Genomic DNA, 17396 nt, shown 5'->3' with positions numbered 1-17396 from the left:
ACAAGCCGCCTCATCACTGCATGCTAATGGATTCACTTTTTGCTTGGTATAGCACTTCTTTGCTGTTTGCATATCTTCATATCCCTCTCACTTCCCAATAATAGCGTTCTCTCATATGGAAGACATATTTTTCGGTTTACTCAATTTCATAAGACTACAAATTATTCCTTATCAGCTTATTGCAAACGTCCTGGATAGTGCATTGCATTATTATTATTTTAGAAGCGAGATCGCTATAGTCCCGCGCCTCTATTAATGCTCGGCTAAAAAAAAGTGAGAGTGTGATGACATATTAGCTGATACATTAATAAACTTTTATTTAACATTAAATAACAAGAGAAAACGCTATAGTCAAGTTAATTTTATTATTATATAATAATAAGATTAGCTTACTATTACCTTTACTCCTAGAGTAAAAGGGTATACAAGGGTATAGGATGCAGAAAGTGTTTTTTCTAAAGAATATATATATGGTCATGTTCGTATGATCTCCTCTATCTGATAAAAGCAAAAAGTTAAGTTAAAGTTACATACGCAAAGCGTGTAAGTTTCCTGAGTGTTGGAGTAGAAATTGGCATATCCAGTTCTATCTAGGATTTTAGGCATTTTTGGACAGCAATTTAAAAACCAAATAATAAACGCCAGGACTCGTAGAGCCTTATATAGTCGTAATAATCACTTAAGAAAATTAACAGATTCGTAGAGCCTTGTATAGTCGGAATCATCGCTCAAGGAAATTCTCTACGCGATCTCCGTACTTTCCTTATAGCTCTGGCACGCGACGACGTGCTTAGCGACGCAATGTCTTCGTTCCAAATAAACACAAGGGAGATACACAAGAGAATGTCATATTAGCAATACATCAAATATCTTGCCATTCTGAATCTTTCGCCAAAAAAAGGCTTTCGTCCTGGGACAACTTATCCTTGCACAGCAGCCGAAGAAAAAGATTCGATTTTGTGATTACTGGGCCAACCAAACCAAGATCATTAAATCGAGCGATTGCGGATTAATCTGAACGTCAGCCAGGCCTTGATGTTGATTGAAGGGTTGAAAATGGGCTGATCAGACACCGGATCCCAGGCGAGGTCTACCTATTTTTGTAAAATCGGCCTTATCGTCAAACTTAAAGAGGGACTCCTTATAATCTTCCGAAACTCCTTTCAAAACGGCTGGTACATTTAAATACCTCTTCCTTAGTTTAAAATTGCCTCTGTACAAGATTGAGGACGTTGATGGCTTCTTCTTTGGAACTGGCGTCAGATATCTCGGCGAATAGTCTCAGCAACCACTGGAAATGTCGCCTTCTCATTCATAGACAACTGATACGTCTATCTTACAGCTGGCTAGTAAGCATACGTAAGAGTAGAAGAATCTGGAAAAGTTTTGGCTAAATTACCGGACCAGCCTTCTGAAAAGCGTTAAAGGAGTATTCTGACGTTGTTCTATTAAAAACGGCGCGAAACTTAGAGTTGGTGCTGTCCTCTTTCATGACGCAATGATGAGGTAAAAAATATCCACAGGAACTAAAATCTTCTGTCTGAACTGCTGACATATGCCCCATATGCTAGTACTCCTCAATGAAAGCCTTGTATTGGGCGTTGACGTCTAGACGATGCTCTAATTTTCTCTCAAGAGATAAGAATCTTTGCAGAGCTTGGACTTTTATCCAAACTCCCCCAAAAGATTTTGTTAATTGTTAAGTTAACTGAACAAACCATCGGTCTCGAAACTAAAGTCACCTATTCCGGTAACACATGCGGTCGAATTTCTTTTCATCAGTTGGGAGCCCAAGTCGAAAACAGCACGACAAGGAACAAAGGATCCTGAACGGTTTTATACCAACACGGTGGCAGTGGATAGGAGTACCACAGCGCCTTGGAGAAATCTATGGTCTCCAGAGTCCTACATCGCTAGTCCCTAGTTGATGCCATGAATTCCCACGTTGGAATTAAATTTCAGAAGGCTGTGCTCCCCTTATCACTTTTTATTGTCGATTTTATTTGTTTTGTAACAATTCCAAAGCTATAGCATAGTTGGCCTCCGAAACTTACAGTGAGGAAATGGTTTCCAACGCATTGTCTCTCCGACATGATCGTAGATACTGTATGCTGAATATATTTGTGAGGTTAGGATGGCTATCTATGATTGTAGTAAATGTATAATAGAAATCCTGCCAATTACCCTCCAATTGGCCTCCAGCGATTTTCGGGAGCGAATGGAGATAAAAGCATATGGTCGCCGGCGAGCCGTCTAGGACCGAAAATATTCCACAACGAAGCCATATTTATCCTCAGAGGAGTGAAAGCAGAAGTTCGTTGCAAAAAGTGCGCCCTTATGCAATAACTGCTCCTGGAAAAAACTCCAACCACTTCGCATGTTTCGCATTGGATAGAATAATTTTTACGCGGCCTGTGTGAGCGCCCAAGCAAAAATTAAATTGCCAGATCCTGTTATTTCTACGCCCTATTTTTCGGGAGTTAAGAATTCATATTGGAACTTTTCAATAGGACTTGCATTTTCTCAAAGAGTTTATTTATGTGATGAGATAAAAAAGCGAAACAAAGGTATTTAATTTAAATAAAAACCCGAGTGAGGCCAGCTCAGCTTCGGTCACAGAGTCATCATCGATAAATATTCAGATGTAAAAACAAGAGAGAACGCTATAGTCGAGTTATCCGACTATCTGATACCCGTTACTCAGCTAGTGGAAGTGCGAAGGAGAAATTTCAACACTGACAGTTGTTGGCGGTTTGTGGGCGTTAGAGTGGGCGTGGCAAAAAGTATTTTGACAAATCAATAGAAATTTTCAAGACTAATTCAAAAATGAAAAAATATCAAAACATTTTTCGAAGTGTGGGCGTGGCAGCTTTGGGCGGTTTGTGGGTGTTAAAGTGGGCGTCACAAAAAGTTTTTTGGCAAATCGATAGAAATTTATAAGACTAATACAAAAATGAAAAAATATCAAAACATTTTTCAAAAGTGTGGGCGTGGCAGTTTAACGGGGTTTGTGGGCGTTAGAGTGGGCGTGGCAACATGAATCGACAAACTTGCTCTGCGTCTATGTCTCAGGAGTCAGTATGCTTAATCTCAACTTTCTACCTTTTGTAGTTCCTGAGATCTCGACGTTCATACGGACAGACAGACGGACGGACAGACGGACATGGCCAGATCGACTCGGCTATGGATCCTGATCAAGAATATATATACTTTATATGGTCGGAAACGCTTCCTTCTGCCTGTTACATACTTTTCAACGAATCTAGTATACCCTTTTACTCTACGAGTAACGGGTATAAAAATAGATAAAATAAATGACGATCGACAGGAATTTAATATTATTGACACTAAATACAGAAAAGGTCCAATTCAAAAGGGTAAATTAGAAAATCCATTTAAAAAATAATAAAAATGAAAAAATAGATGATGACCATTACAAAATTACTAATCGAAATAGAGAAATCAAATACTACAAAACACAATTTAAGAAACAAAAAAAAACTAATACCGTTTAACCTCCACAGGATCCTTGTGTATAATGATGTTGCTTCTATTATTCACCACGGGCCATACTCAACAAATTCAAATAACCAAACAGATTCCGACCTTGGCTATTTACTCTTTTCAAGTAATCCAATTTAAATACCGCTAGCATATGAACATCACTGTCTAAGAATTAACTTAACGGAAATCAATGCAATCACAAAATCTTTTGGTAACAAAATATCAGACTCACCTAAAATGAAATATTTGTACAACAAACTATTGAAAGAATTAAATGGTTTAACTATTCATCAACAAATTAGGCAAAAACGTGGACTATTTGGTTCATCTTTTATTATACCCGTTACTCGTAGAGTAAAAGGGTATACTAGATTCGTTGAAAAGTATGTAACAGGCAGAAGGAAGCGTTTCCGACCATATAAAGTATATATATTCTTGATCAGGATCAATAGCCGAGTCGATCTGGCCATGTCCGTCTGTCCGTCCGTCTGTCCGTCCGTATGAACGTCGAGATCTCAGGAACTACAAAAGCTACAAAGTTGAGATTCTGCATGCAGACTCCAGAGGCATAGAAGCAGCGCAAGTTTGTCGATTCATGTTGCCACGCCCACTCTAACGCCCACAAATCGCCTAAAACTGCCACGCCACACTTTTGAAAAATGTTTCGATATTTTTTCATTTTTGTGTTAGTCTCCTTAATTTCTATCGGTTTGCCAAAAAAATATTTGCCACGCCCACCCTAACGCCCACAAACCGCCAAAGCTGCCACGCCCACACTTTTGAAAAATGTTTTGATATTTTTTCATTTTTGTATTAGTCTTGTAAAATTCTATCGATTTGCCAAAAAACTTTTTGCCACGCCCACTTTAACGCCACAAACCGCAAAAACTGTGAGTGTTGTGTGTTCTGCGCACTTTCACCATCTGAGTAACGGGTATCAGATAGTCGGGGAACTCGACTATAGCGTTCTCTCTTGTTTAACTTTCTTTTTGGCACACTTGATGAAAATGATAGAGTAAAAATTAACAAACAAAAAATAGATCTAATTGCAGAAAATTCAATTCAAGTTCATAAATTAAATGATTTCGTAAAATTTGTGAATGAAGGACTGCAGAAAACTCACCAACTACGAAAATAATCGCAATAATATTGACACACTCGTCTATGAGCTCACGCAATTTATTGAATACATAGAAGACATAGAAATGGCATGCAACTTTCACGTCTTGGTCTTTTTAACCAAAATTACTCAATTACGACAAGTTAGAAAGCATTAACAGCCAGAATATACTTTGAATCAAAACATCAACTTGGATTGATAAAACAAAAACTATACATTACTATTTCACATATTCCTATTAACCACAAAATCTTTAACACATTAAATAATTCCATATATCCGACCATAATAATCAGTTTCAGATCAAGAAATCATATTTTGAAGATGAGAATAAAATTTATAATCAAGATAAAATAGAAGTTAATAATGAATGCATTAAAAACATAATTAAGCGCCACAAAGAGTCCCATTTGTAATTTTTATACCAACTTCTCGAAAGAAAAATTCAATACGTTGAACCAAATATAATACAATACCAATAATTAAAACAATCACAAAAATTTGGATTTTCAGGTTATATGGTCAGATGAAACCAAAATTAATCGTTTCGAGTCAGATGGACGCTCTTGGTATTGGACTAGAGATCCCACAGTCCAGTCACCAAGTAACGTGAAGCAAACCGTGAAGCAAGGTGGCGGATCCATAATGGTTTGGGGCTGTATACACAAAAACGGAGTTGGTCCCTTGGTGTTAATTGAAGGTATAATGCGGAAGGAACATTACTTAAACATTTTGCAACAAAATCTTCCAAAAGTAATTCAAAATATGGTATTGCTGCTAAAAAATGCATATTTCAGCAAGACAAGGATCCCAAACACACATCGATTTTGGTCAACAATTGGATGGAAAAGCAAAATTTTCAATCGCTGAAGTGGCCACCGCAATCTCCTGATATGTATCCCATAGAAAATTTGTGGAGCCATGTAAAATCCCAACTGGCAAAATATGCAGGCCCTCCAAGTAGAATGATGGAGCTGTGGGAAAGAACAAAGGACCTCTGGTACGCTATTCGTCCTGAAATGGTGCTACGGTATACCCAAAGTATGCCAAATCGCATAACGGAGCTAAAAAAATAAAAAGGGCTGTGGACTCATTATTAAAATAATTAAAAAAAAAATTTTCGTTTAATATATCACCCCAGTGCAAAACTGTAACATTTGACTTCTTTTACATTTTGCTTCGGCATATTTATTCCAGATTATCAAATCGCTTCATATTTTCACAAGCGATAGTCAAATATAGTAGCAACAAAACAAGACTAAGAATATTATCGTACATAAAATAGGAGAGAAGATACTGACCGTTGAAGTTAGAATATACAACTCGTGTTACAGTTTTGCTCGTCAGTGTATGTACATGGAATCAAACGGAAACTAAAATCGCACAAAATTGTCAAGAACTAAATGGCGATATTAAAATAAATGGAAACAAAATTATAATAATAAAACAATGTAAAGTTAAGATTGGAAATGTTATTTTAGCGAAAATTCGTTAAGTCCAGAATTTGATTTAACTCCATTGTATTTACCAATTAATGTGACCAAAATTAAGATAGTAGAACATAATGACATTTTAAAATTAATTTCAGAAAATAATACCACATTTTATGCAACTATAATAATTTTAGTTATTGTTCTTATAATTTTTCTTGTCCTATCAAAAATTTTTACACTAAATCCACTAACTGTTTTATATACAAAATTCAGAAAACAAGCAAAAAATAATCAAGAACCACAACAAGAAATAGAACCGCCACAAATACAGTTGCCCGCATTGTACCCTGAAATTGCAGCCCAAGCATAGGCAACCCTTTTAAAGGGAGGGAAGTGACATATTCACATAGCCAGCATTTAAGAATATGCTGAATATCAGATCCCACGAATTCCAAATTTAATATAGTGACATATTCACATAGCCAGTACATGAGAATATGCTGAATATGCAGATCCCACGATATAAACACTCGCACCCGGAGTAAGCGATGCCGCTCTCCCTACATACACTCATTTGTTACTGTATACAAACACATACTACCACAAGCGGGAGAGCTTGCTCCCATCCCAAATAAATGTAAACTAAGGTCCTCATAAGAAATATTTTTATCACCTGAATTAGTCTTGAGCTGAGAGTTAATGAATAAAGTCTTGGAAAATACTTTTCTTCGATCTTTTTATTTCATATTCTTAGCGTTGTCTTTAGTCAGCGGGCCATTAATTCGGCTCAGTGTTACGTTAAACATTATACTATATGTATATATATAAAAAGATCAAATACACTTACCAGCAACTGACTTGCCCGATTAGATGGGTCATGATATGAGTCTATTCCGCAAACCATTACATTTTTAAATGGAATTTTTACCGTCCATAATGAGCCTCCAATTTTACAGTTCATCTGTAGCACAATTTTTTGAACAACGGAACGAATTTTTGAATCATTTAGTAAAGTTGTAGCATTTATAACCTGAAAATAAATTTAGGAGCTTTAAAAAAAATGTCCACTGGTGTTTAAATACTTTAGCATTTTACTGTACTAATTTAATTTAATATAGGAACGGCATAGTACATCACTAAAAATAAAATTTGATGATTTCAAAATATTATGTTAATTTGGGTGCATAAATGAAAATTCTGGACACATTGGAAAACGTGTATTTCTGGGAAATATCGAAAAAAAAGACAAGGTTATTACCGACAAATTCTAGAGGAAACCCCAAATTTTATCCAGCGAATTCCTCGCGTGTTCCTTACGCTTTCCTCCAGAATTCCTGTGTAAAATACATGTAAATACCTTTTAAATTACAGAAAAATGTCCCTAAAAACGTACAAAAAGTTCTACATTCAATTGTGATTTATTTTTAATTTATATCGATTTTTATACCCGTCCGTATGAACGTGAAGATCTCAGGAACTGTAAAAACTAGAACTAGATTCAGCATTCAGAATCCAGTGATATAGACGCAGCGCAAGTTGCCACGCCCCCTCTAACGCCCACAAACCGCCCAAAACTGCCACGCTCATTCTTTTGAAAAAGGTTTTGATATTTATACCCGTTACTCGTAGAGTAAAAGGGTGTACTAGATTCGTTGAAAAGTATGTAACAGGCAGAAGGAAGCGTTTCCGACCATATAAAGTATATATATCCTTGATCAGGATCAATAGCCGAGTCGATCTGGCCATGTCCGTCTGTCCGTCCGTCTGTCTGTCCGTATGAACGTCGAGATCTCAGGAACTACAAAAGGTAGAAAGTTGAGATTAAGCATACTGACTCCTGAGACATAGACGCAGCGCAAGTTTGTCGATTCATGTTGCCACGCCCACTGTAACGCCCACAAACCGCGCAAAACTGCCACGCCCACTCTTTTGAAAAATGTTTTGATATTTTTTCATTTTTGTATTAGTCTTACAAATTTCTAACGATTTGCCAAAAAAACTTTTTGCCACGCCCACTCTAACGCCCACAAACCGCCCAAAGCTGCTACGCCCACACTTTTGAAAAATGTTTTGATATTTTTTCATTTTTGTATTAGTCTTGTAAATTTCTATCGATTTGCCAAAAAACTTTTTGCCACGCCCACTCTAGCGCCCACAAACCGCCAAAAACTGTCAGTGCTGAAGTCTCGTTCGCACTTTCACTAGCTGAGTAACGGGTATCAGATAGTCGGGGAACTCGACTATAGCGTTCTCTCTTGTTTTTTATTAGTCTAATAAATTTCTATTGATTTGCCAAAAATACTTTTTGCCACGCCCACAAACCGCCCCAAACTGCCACTCCCATACCTTTGAAAAAAGTTTTTATATTTCTTCACATCTTTGTTAGTCTTGTAAATTTCTTTCTACACCAAAAACGGTCAGTGTTGAAATTTCCCCTAAGTCGGTGAACTCAATTATAGAGTTCTCTCTTCTTTTATTATTACTTTTACAGTACTTTAAATTTTTCACGCTTTACATATGCACAGCTGCGAAAAATAACCTTGCCCAGTAAAACTTGCAGCACTTGCCCAGTAAAGCTTTGAATAAGTCTCCTACCTACAATTTAGTGTTTAAAAGGAGCTGAAATACCTTTTTAGAAAGGTTAAACAATTCACTTTTTAGGAAATAAAAAATAATTACAATTGTTTTATTTATTCTTATCTTAAATAAGACACTTTGTTAAGAACGACAAAATTAGGCGAAAAATAAAATAGCAAATAGCAGCACTTCATGAAAAATGCTTAAATTTTCAATGTTAAACTATCAAATGTTTGCGTGCTAAAACTACACCCATCGCACTAATTTAATATTTGGAATATTTATTACCAAAAACAGGAGCGCAACGTTTTAGCATGGAATGAACTAGGTCCTGGCACCGTTTTATACAAAAAGTTATTCGATGTTAGTTGGCTTTGAAGTTATAACTGCTTTTCTTATATCTGTCCAAGAATTTTTGATGGGATTACGGCCTGGGGACTGTGCAGGCCAATCCAAAACAGGAACAGATTTATTTTGGGACGAATCTTTGGCATTCCTGCTGGTCTACTTGGGATCATAGTCTTGTTAATTGTATTCGGCAAAGGGTAGCATTGTCGTCACCAAAATATCCACAAACACATGTTGATCCATGATGTTTTTAACCATGGTAGATTATGGTATAGCCCCAACTACATAGTACGAAAATCAAACCCATACCATTATACAGGATCCTTCGTGTTTAATTGCTTCTTCTGTGTAATTTGGCTTATATTCGGTGTTTCTAGGGCGCCTTACATACGATCAAGATCTATTGCCACCAAAAAAAAACCACCTTGCTCTCATGTAACCATAAGAAGTTCCTCCATTTTTCGCAAGCCCCAATTTAAATGTTCCTTGACGAACTTAATGCGCTTGGGTATGTGTCTTCCCATTTAAAAGAGGACTTTCCTTGGACTACAGCCTTTTAATCCATGTTCCCTTAGACACGTGTGAACAGTTTGCACTGTTGCGGATATGTTGAAATCCTTTTTCCAGTTCGGTAGCAGCTTTAAATGGATCCTTCGTGCTCTCGGGCACTAGCCTTTTAAAGAGATGGGTGCCCTAATGATTGTTTTCTCCACGTTTTTCGGGATTCTCGATCTATCATTTTGTTTTAGCATTGAAGGATTAGACCAATATTTCAGAGTATTTTCCTTCAGAAATTGTTTTTTTATCATGTCACGTTTATCTGAATGCAGTGCTTCCTCGTCCATTTTAATCGCTTTTTTTAAGGTATGTTTCAAAAATAATGTTGGAAATAGGAATACAAATGTCAAGTTTTATAACCATGTGCTTTTCACCAAAACAAAAAATAAGGTATGGACAATTCAAATTTTTTTTTTTCAATTTTGGATAGAAATAATATCTTTTTCATTCGTCCACCTCAACGGGCTTCGATAGCTTCCTGAGGTCAAATGTGGCCTATCCTCTCATTTTTAGATTTTAACCATAATCTGATCTTGCCTATTGGTAATCCACTGGGGGCATTAATACAATTCCTAGATGCATGACGTTAAAACATTAATTTAATATTTATTTTCAATTCAAACAAACCAAAATAACCAAAAATTATAAAGAATCAACCTCATCTGGCCAGGTTGTTATTAATAACGGATGACTTAAGATGATTATTGAGCATTCATACTGTGCTGTGTGCACTAATTAATAAGATCAATAAATAGATTACAGTTATATTAAGGTAAAAAAAAATGTAATTCAATGTGTATTGCTAATTGAAATAAATGAATTCAACAGAATAATAAGGAGAGAAAAGATCTTTGAAGGAAATAGCGGTGTGGAAGGATCGAAATCCCTGCCGAGCTTTGGACAATGATAGGCAGAGAACAGTAAGCTGAGGAATGGAAGGCAGTTCAAAAAATCAAACTCCAGAGTGAACAGGCCACCTTCGTCGACAAGATTATTATTGCTCGCTGCGCTGCTGCTCGTTAACTTTTCTAGTATCGTTTTTTACGAACCTATTAAAGTAAGACAGTCCACGCCGGTTTAACCCCAAAGCTACTGACGCAAACTTTATTCTATGTGAGCATGCACAAGTAGGTGCAACCTTGGTGATGAAGCTCAGAAAATCACGGTCTGGTATTGCTCCACAGTGGCTAGCTTGAACTTGATTGCATGGAATGGGCTGGGCACTATTCAAGGTAGGCAATGCGGACACCGGCTGCACTGTTGCTGAACATGGCCAAAACCCCAATAAATGTCTCTCCTCCTACTCCAGCTGATTGGTTACAACTCTATTGACCGATAACATCCGATGACATTGGTCCTGGTACATGCACTCAATTTGAACGGAGCAGGGTCCTGATAAAAAGGTTTTAAATGCACACTCCGATTATATGCTATAATTGCGGAGAACACAAGCCACAAAAAAGCAGAAGACAGAAACGAGACTCGACCAGGCCATAGTAACAGCAATTAACGTTGATAAGAGAATAATCATGTGTTTCAAATGTGGCAATGTACAAATCGTAATATAAGTACGAAGGGCGTAGCAAACAGTTAATAATATTATCGGTAATTTATGATACATTTAATAATCCACCTTATATGCGAAATATAAACATAGATTTAATTGATAGCGATAAGTCAGAGCTAAGCGATATATGGGCCAAATACTCCATGTTTTTCATTAATAATAGACGCGTAACTACGGAATCATTGGAAACAAAACTATTTACAGGTGCCCTCATCGCATTATCGATTACTTTTTTTTGTATATTAACAATATAAACAAGTTTTATTGATTAACGCACTGTACCAATGTGGCAACTTAATTCCTAGTAGAACTGGGGAGAATTATTATAAATATATAGTAAGTCTTTCTATGTCCAAACCCGATCGCGATATCAAGAGGGTGGTGTCGTTTAAGTCTCTTCTGACTCTAGCATTGTCAGCATTGCTGCAGCTGCGGTCCTAGCTTTCTGGCCAGGCTTTTGGGTGTGCATTAAGCCGTTCCATGTATTTTTCAGCGATGTTTTGAGCTTGACTCCAAGCTTGGGTACCTTAAGATCGCGTTTGATGTCCCGGTTCTCATGTACCAAGAAGCCCCAGAAATCCTTCTTAGAGTCTTCCGCCTGTAGAACCCGGATCTTATTTAGGGGTCTCTTTGCAGCAACGCCGTATACGGGCAGACCGTAGACAGGCTGGGGGTCAATATTCATTAGCAGTCAAGCGATAGTTGTTGCGTGGTGCAATGAGCCAAGACATTCTAGCTACCTTTGGTTCTAAACGGTTGTTGAATATTTGTAATGTGCCTCTGAAGGTACGCTTCCTATTGAGGACAACTACCTGTTCGGTTTGTGAAGTCACATTGGCATCTCACCTCACATTGACATCTCAACGTTAACTCGCACGTTCTAGTTCTCATCCCATTGCTGAAATGCATCCAAGTATTCCTGTAGATCATACGAGGCAGTAAAAATACTTGCTTTTCGTTAGCACAGCAGTATCGTCCACTTCTGTCACTGGTGTGTGAGTAGGCATGTCCAAATCAAATCCCGACTATAGGGTAGGGCATAGGACGATTCCTTGGGGAACTCCAGCTGCAGTTGTTTTCGTTGCCGATGTGAATCCATTAGCAGAGACGTTATAATAACTGTTAATAACCAAATACAGCTGCGGAGGAAATAACCTCTTTGCTTTGTGCAGGAGCCCAGAGTGCCATACTTGTCTAATGCATGTTGTATGTCAAGAAAGGCGGCTACGTCATACTCTTTCTTTTCCATAGCCACTAGAGCAAATTTGAATACTCTATTTAGTAGCTCAGGGGTAAGCAACTTGCAGGCTTTCGGAAAGTACCGAAGATCAAGAATGCTGTTGTACCAGAAACTTTAATGATTGATCTGGGAGCAATGATTTTGTTGTCTAAAAGATCTGCACCAGGCCTTTCTGGGTGAAAGATTGCTATAAGTTCTTTCACTTCTTCCAGAGTTACAGCACTAACAGGTAGGCTCATTTGAAAGGGAAAACCTTTCGGCTTTTCCGCGCTGGTGCGACTCCAGCAACCTGACGGGTTTTGGTAGCCGATTTGGGGTGGGCTGAGCTTGAAACGTTTCGTTATTCGCCAATAACGAAACTAGCGGATAAATCTGAACGGCTGGTGCGAGGATGGAAGTGTATTTCTCGTGGGTCTGCCCCAGCTACTTTCCTCATTTCCTCAAATTTATCTCATCCTTTGTCGCAACTGAGCAAATCCATCACCGCAGAGCATTGACCAATAATAGGATGATGGTATGCCACGTCGATGCCACCAGGTGACTAGAAGGTCCACTTTTCAACTATGTGCCACAGTTTAAAAAAAAAAAAAAAATGTTGGCGTGCTAGTTTTGTCCTACTTGTGGGCGTGAAATAAATTTTTTTTGCAAATCGAGAAAAAATTTAAAAATACATATAAAAAAATGACAAAATATTAAAAACTTTTCAGTTTAAAAAAGTTTTGTAAAAGTTGTTAAGTTTTTTTAAATTCAACTTTTAAAGGTTAAACCTATTGTAAAACATGGACATTTCACAATACATTTACATATATGTGTGTATAAAACTATCACATTTGCAGTTATATCTTATTTATGTTAGACACAACTTTTAGTGCATACTAAATTCTAAGTAATAAGTATTAAAACAATTTACCTGTGATGGTATGGGAATTTCCGAGCAACATATTTTTTTTATTGCAGAATAACGATCATCTCTAGTGTTATGACAAATACATACGACTATTTGCGAATTCGTTGTTATATTTCGCCGCAGTGCTTGAATGTAAGCATCTATCCGGTCATGATCCAAAGAAAATCATTGTTGGGTTAGAAATTTTCATACCAAGTGATTTACAACTTTGCTTCATGTTGTCGAGCAAGTTATTTGCAGCTCGCATATCATTTCTTAAATGTATAATAATCCATTTACTCAGATGAACTACTTCCAACATTTCATTGCTCACAGCATAATTTTGAGAACTCTGCAGTTTTTCCGGCCGACACTGTCGTTTTGAAAAACATATCTGCTCTATGTCCATTGACGTCCAGCTATCTTGTTGGAATTATTCGTTAATGAGAGTCCCCAGCTATTTAAACATCTTGTGCGGCGGGTGTCCTTGAAACATTTTCGTAAAACTTATTTAACGCCGTTTGTCGTTGATTTGGCGAAACTCTTGTAAATGTAGCAATCTCGCGCATAAGCTTGTTATCTGACCGTACTTCGTCCCGCAGCCCAGTAAGATAACATAATTCTGGAATTAAACAAAACTGAACATTTTCTTTTTCGGCTGGAGTTATTCTTGATTTTTTTTATACTATGAAGCAATGGTTGATTGACGTCTTTTATGTTTATGTTGTGATATTGTTTATAATATTCAACGTAACTTGTGCAGACAGTTTTAATTTGAAACTGACTTTTTTGGATTTTGGTCAAAACAAATCTCATTTATTTATACGTACGATTGTTATACCTAGTTAACACAATATTTCCAACCAACATTTTTCTAGCGGATTCTTGGTAGTGCTCTACATTTTGCTGATAAAGATCGACCAACATTTCCAGAACAGTTTTTCGACAAAGTATACGATGCGATACGTCGCAGCATAGCATTAAACCACCTTTATATTCGTCAACGGCTGTAACATATCCAGGCCAAACTTCTAACTTTGCCAGTGGTACTATTTTTTGGTCGCGAAGGATCAAAGTGCTTGCGATCAAATTTAACATAATTTAATGTTTTCATAACTCTATCGAATAAAATATTATATAATTTCGTGCAGTTCCTCATATCCTCTTTTTTTTGAATAAAATGCGAATCTGTAACTCGCATCTTCGGCTTTTGAAACAAATACGGTCATCTTATTTGGCAATAAAATAGGTAAATATAGAGTTGTGCCGTCAAATGTTTGGTTCCTCCGAGCTTATCCTTATGTTCGTTTAAATATTTAATTCTTAAATGAACCGAATCAATGGAGGAAAAAAACGGACTTCGTAATTAAAAACTCCCTTGGATACATCCGCTGTTAGTTTTAAGTAATTACAATAAATATTAACAGATGAACCTGAAAAATAGATTTAATTCATTATTTTTATGTATAAACATAATGTACGGATAAATAAGCGAATTTAAGCCCCCCTTGTAGAGTAAAAGTATGTTGAAAAAAGCATTTTCGATCTGGCCATTTCCGTCTGTCCGTCCGTCCGTCCGTCCGTATGAAACGTCGAGATCTCAGGAACTATATAAGCCAGAAAGAGATTCAGCTTGCAGACTCCAGGGACATAGACGCACCCTAACGCCCACAAATCGCTCAAAACTGCCACGCCCACACTTTTAAAAAATATGTTGATATTTCTTCATTTGGTTGCTAGTCTGGTAATTTTCTCTCGATTTGCACAAAACAATTTTTGCCACGCCCAAAAACCGCCAAAAACTGTCAGTATTGAAGTCTCTCCTTCGCACTTCCACTAGCTGAGAAACGGGTATGAGATAATCGGGGAACTCGACTATAGCGTTCTCTCTTGTTTTACTTGTAAATGTTTTTGTCAATCGTTATGCCTTATTACACAAATTACCATAAATGGAAACGCAGTCAGGGATGCGTAGAGAGCTATCACCAAGAGTCTAGCGGGTATCCAAGGAACGCGGTCTCTTCTTTTTATACCCGTTACTCGTAGAGTAAAAGGGTATACTAGATTCGTTGAAAAGTATGTAACAGGCAGAAGGAAGTGTTTCCGACCATATAAAGTATATTATATTCTTGATCAGGATCAGTAGCCGAGTCCGATCTGGCCATGTCCGTCTGTCCGTCCGTCAGTCCGTCTGTCCCGTATGAACGTCGAGATCTCAGGAACTACAAAAGTTAGAAAGTTTAGATTAAGCATACAGACTCCAGGGACATAGACGCAGCGCAAGTTTGTCGATTCATGTTGCCACGCCCACTCTATCGCCCACAAACCGCCTAAAAACTGCCACGTCCACACTTTTGAAAAATGTTTCGATATTTTTTCATTTTTGTATTAGTCTTGTAAATTTCTAACGATTTGCCAAAAAACTTTTTGCCACGCCCTCTCTAACGCCCACAAACCGCCCAAACTGCCACGCCCCACACTTTTGAAAAATGTTTTGATATTTTTTCATTTTTGTATTAGTCTTGTAAATTTCTATCGATTTGCCAAAAACTTTTTGCCACGCCCACTCTAACGCCCACAAAACCGCCAAAAACTGTATATGCTGAAGACTCTCCTTTGCACTTCGAATAGCTGAGTAAACGGGTATCAGATAGTCGGGGAACTCGACTATAGCGTTCTCTTCTTGTTTTACTTGTCAATGTTTTTTAATTTAGAAAATATAATATTTCGATATTTATATTTTAAACCAAGAAATATCAATGAAAAGTTATTATTTTAATGTAAAATGTTTTATGCTCTTCTTATGTTCTTTTTTGGAATGTACCTTTTGATCCGTGAACTAAATCTGGAAAAAATAATCCATTTTTTGAAGCAATTGCTTCCATTTTCGGACTCCTTTGACTTATCGATAATGTTTTCCTTTGAGTTTAACAATTCAGTTGTTATCAATTGTTTTGATGTATGCCATCTTTTTTTAAAGTGTGTATAAGCTTAGCACGGCCCCGACCGACCGAAATGTTTACATGTTGAAGAGTGGTTATAAGATCAGTTTTCAATATTATGGCCTGATAGAAAACATTCCCCACTTGGTTCAGAATTTCAAAGTCCAAGCCACTATCGATTTCAAATTCTTCACTTGAATTTGATATTTCCATATTGCGAGCATTTTTATTAAATAAACTCAACAAGTTTCCTCTTCCAGACATGATCTGAAAAACACAAATAAAAATTAATGTTTTAGAATGTCAAAAGAGTATATATCGGCAATGAGCGTTTTATGACAAGCCCTAACTTTAGAAATAATAATTCAGCAAGGATGTGTATATAAAACAGTGTTTTAATGTGTTGTCGATTGAATCTATCTCGACTTAAGAGTATCACCTTAGGGGAACTACCTTTAGGCACTTAAAAATATATATGTATATACAGTTGCGAAAAAATAATAGCAGCACCATAACTAATTTTATTCTCGATCAAATAAATTAACTATCGTACCGCATAGTACAAAATTCTGATTTTTCGTATTAAGCTAGATATTTATACCCGTTACTCGTAGAGTAAAAGGGTATTCTAGATTCGTTGAAAAGTATGTAACAGCAGAAGGAAGCGTTTCCGACCATATAAAGTATATATATTCTTGATCAGGATCAATAGCCGAGTCGATCTGGCTATGTCCGTCTGTCTGTCCGTATGAACGTCGAGATCTCAGGAACTATAAAAGCTAGAAAGTTGAGATTCAGCACGCACACTCCAGAGACATAGAAGCAGCGCATGTTGCCACGCCCACTCTAACGACCACAAACCGCCTAAAACTGCCACGCCTTTTGAAAAATGTTTGGTTATTTTTTTAGTTTTGTTAGTCTCCTTAATTTCTATCGTTTGCCAAAAAACTTCTTGCCACGCCCACAAACCGCAAAAACTGTCAGTGTTGAAGACTCTCCTGCGCACTTTCACCATCTGAGTAACGGGTATCAGATAGTCGGGGAACTCGACTATAGCGTTCTCTCTTGTTTTTCTATCCAAAAATGAAAAAAAAAAATTGAATTGTCCATACGTTTATTTGTTATCATTTTTTTTGGGCGGCAAGGTCTAAAATGAGGCGAAAACAAAATAGCAGCACTATCGATTTTTTCAAATATTCAATACATGTCGGCGGTTTGTTT

General features: G+C 37.1%; 1 pseudogene; it reads right to left on the bottom strand.

The window, feature by feature from the left end:
* LOC122625482 overlaps positions 1–16439 on the bottom strand; it is a 135030-nt pseudogene extending 118591 nt beyond the window's left edge.
* Positions 16440–17396: the final 957 nt, after the last annotated feature.

The sequence above is a fragment of the Drosophila teissieri genome, unplaced genomic scaffold, assembly GCF_016746235.2.
Source record: "Drosophila teissieri strain GT53w unplaced genomic scaffold, Prin_Dtei_1.1 Segkk118_quiver_pilon_scaf, whole genome shotgun sequence".
Lineage (NCBI taxonomy): Eukaryota > Metazoa > Arthropoda > Insecta > Diptera > Drosophilidae > Drosophila > Drosophila teissieri.
This window is presented reverse-complemented; position numbering and strand designations above follow the sequence as displayed.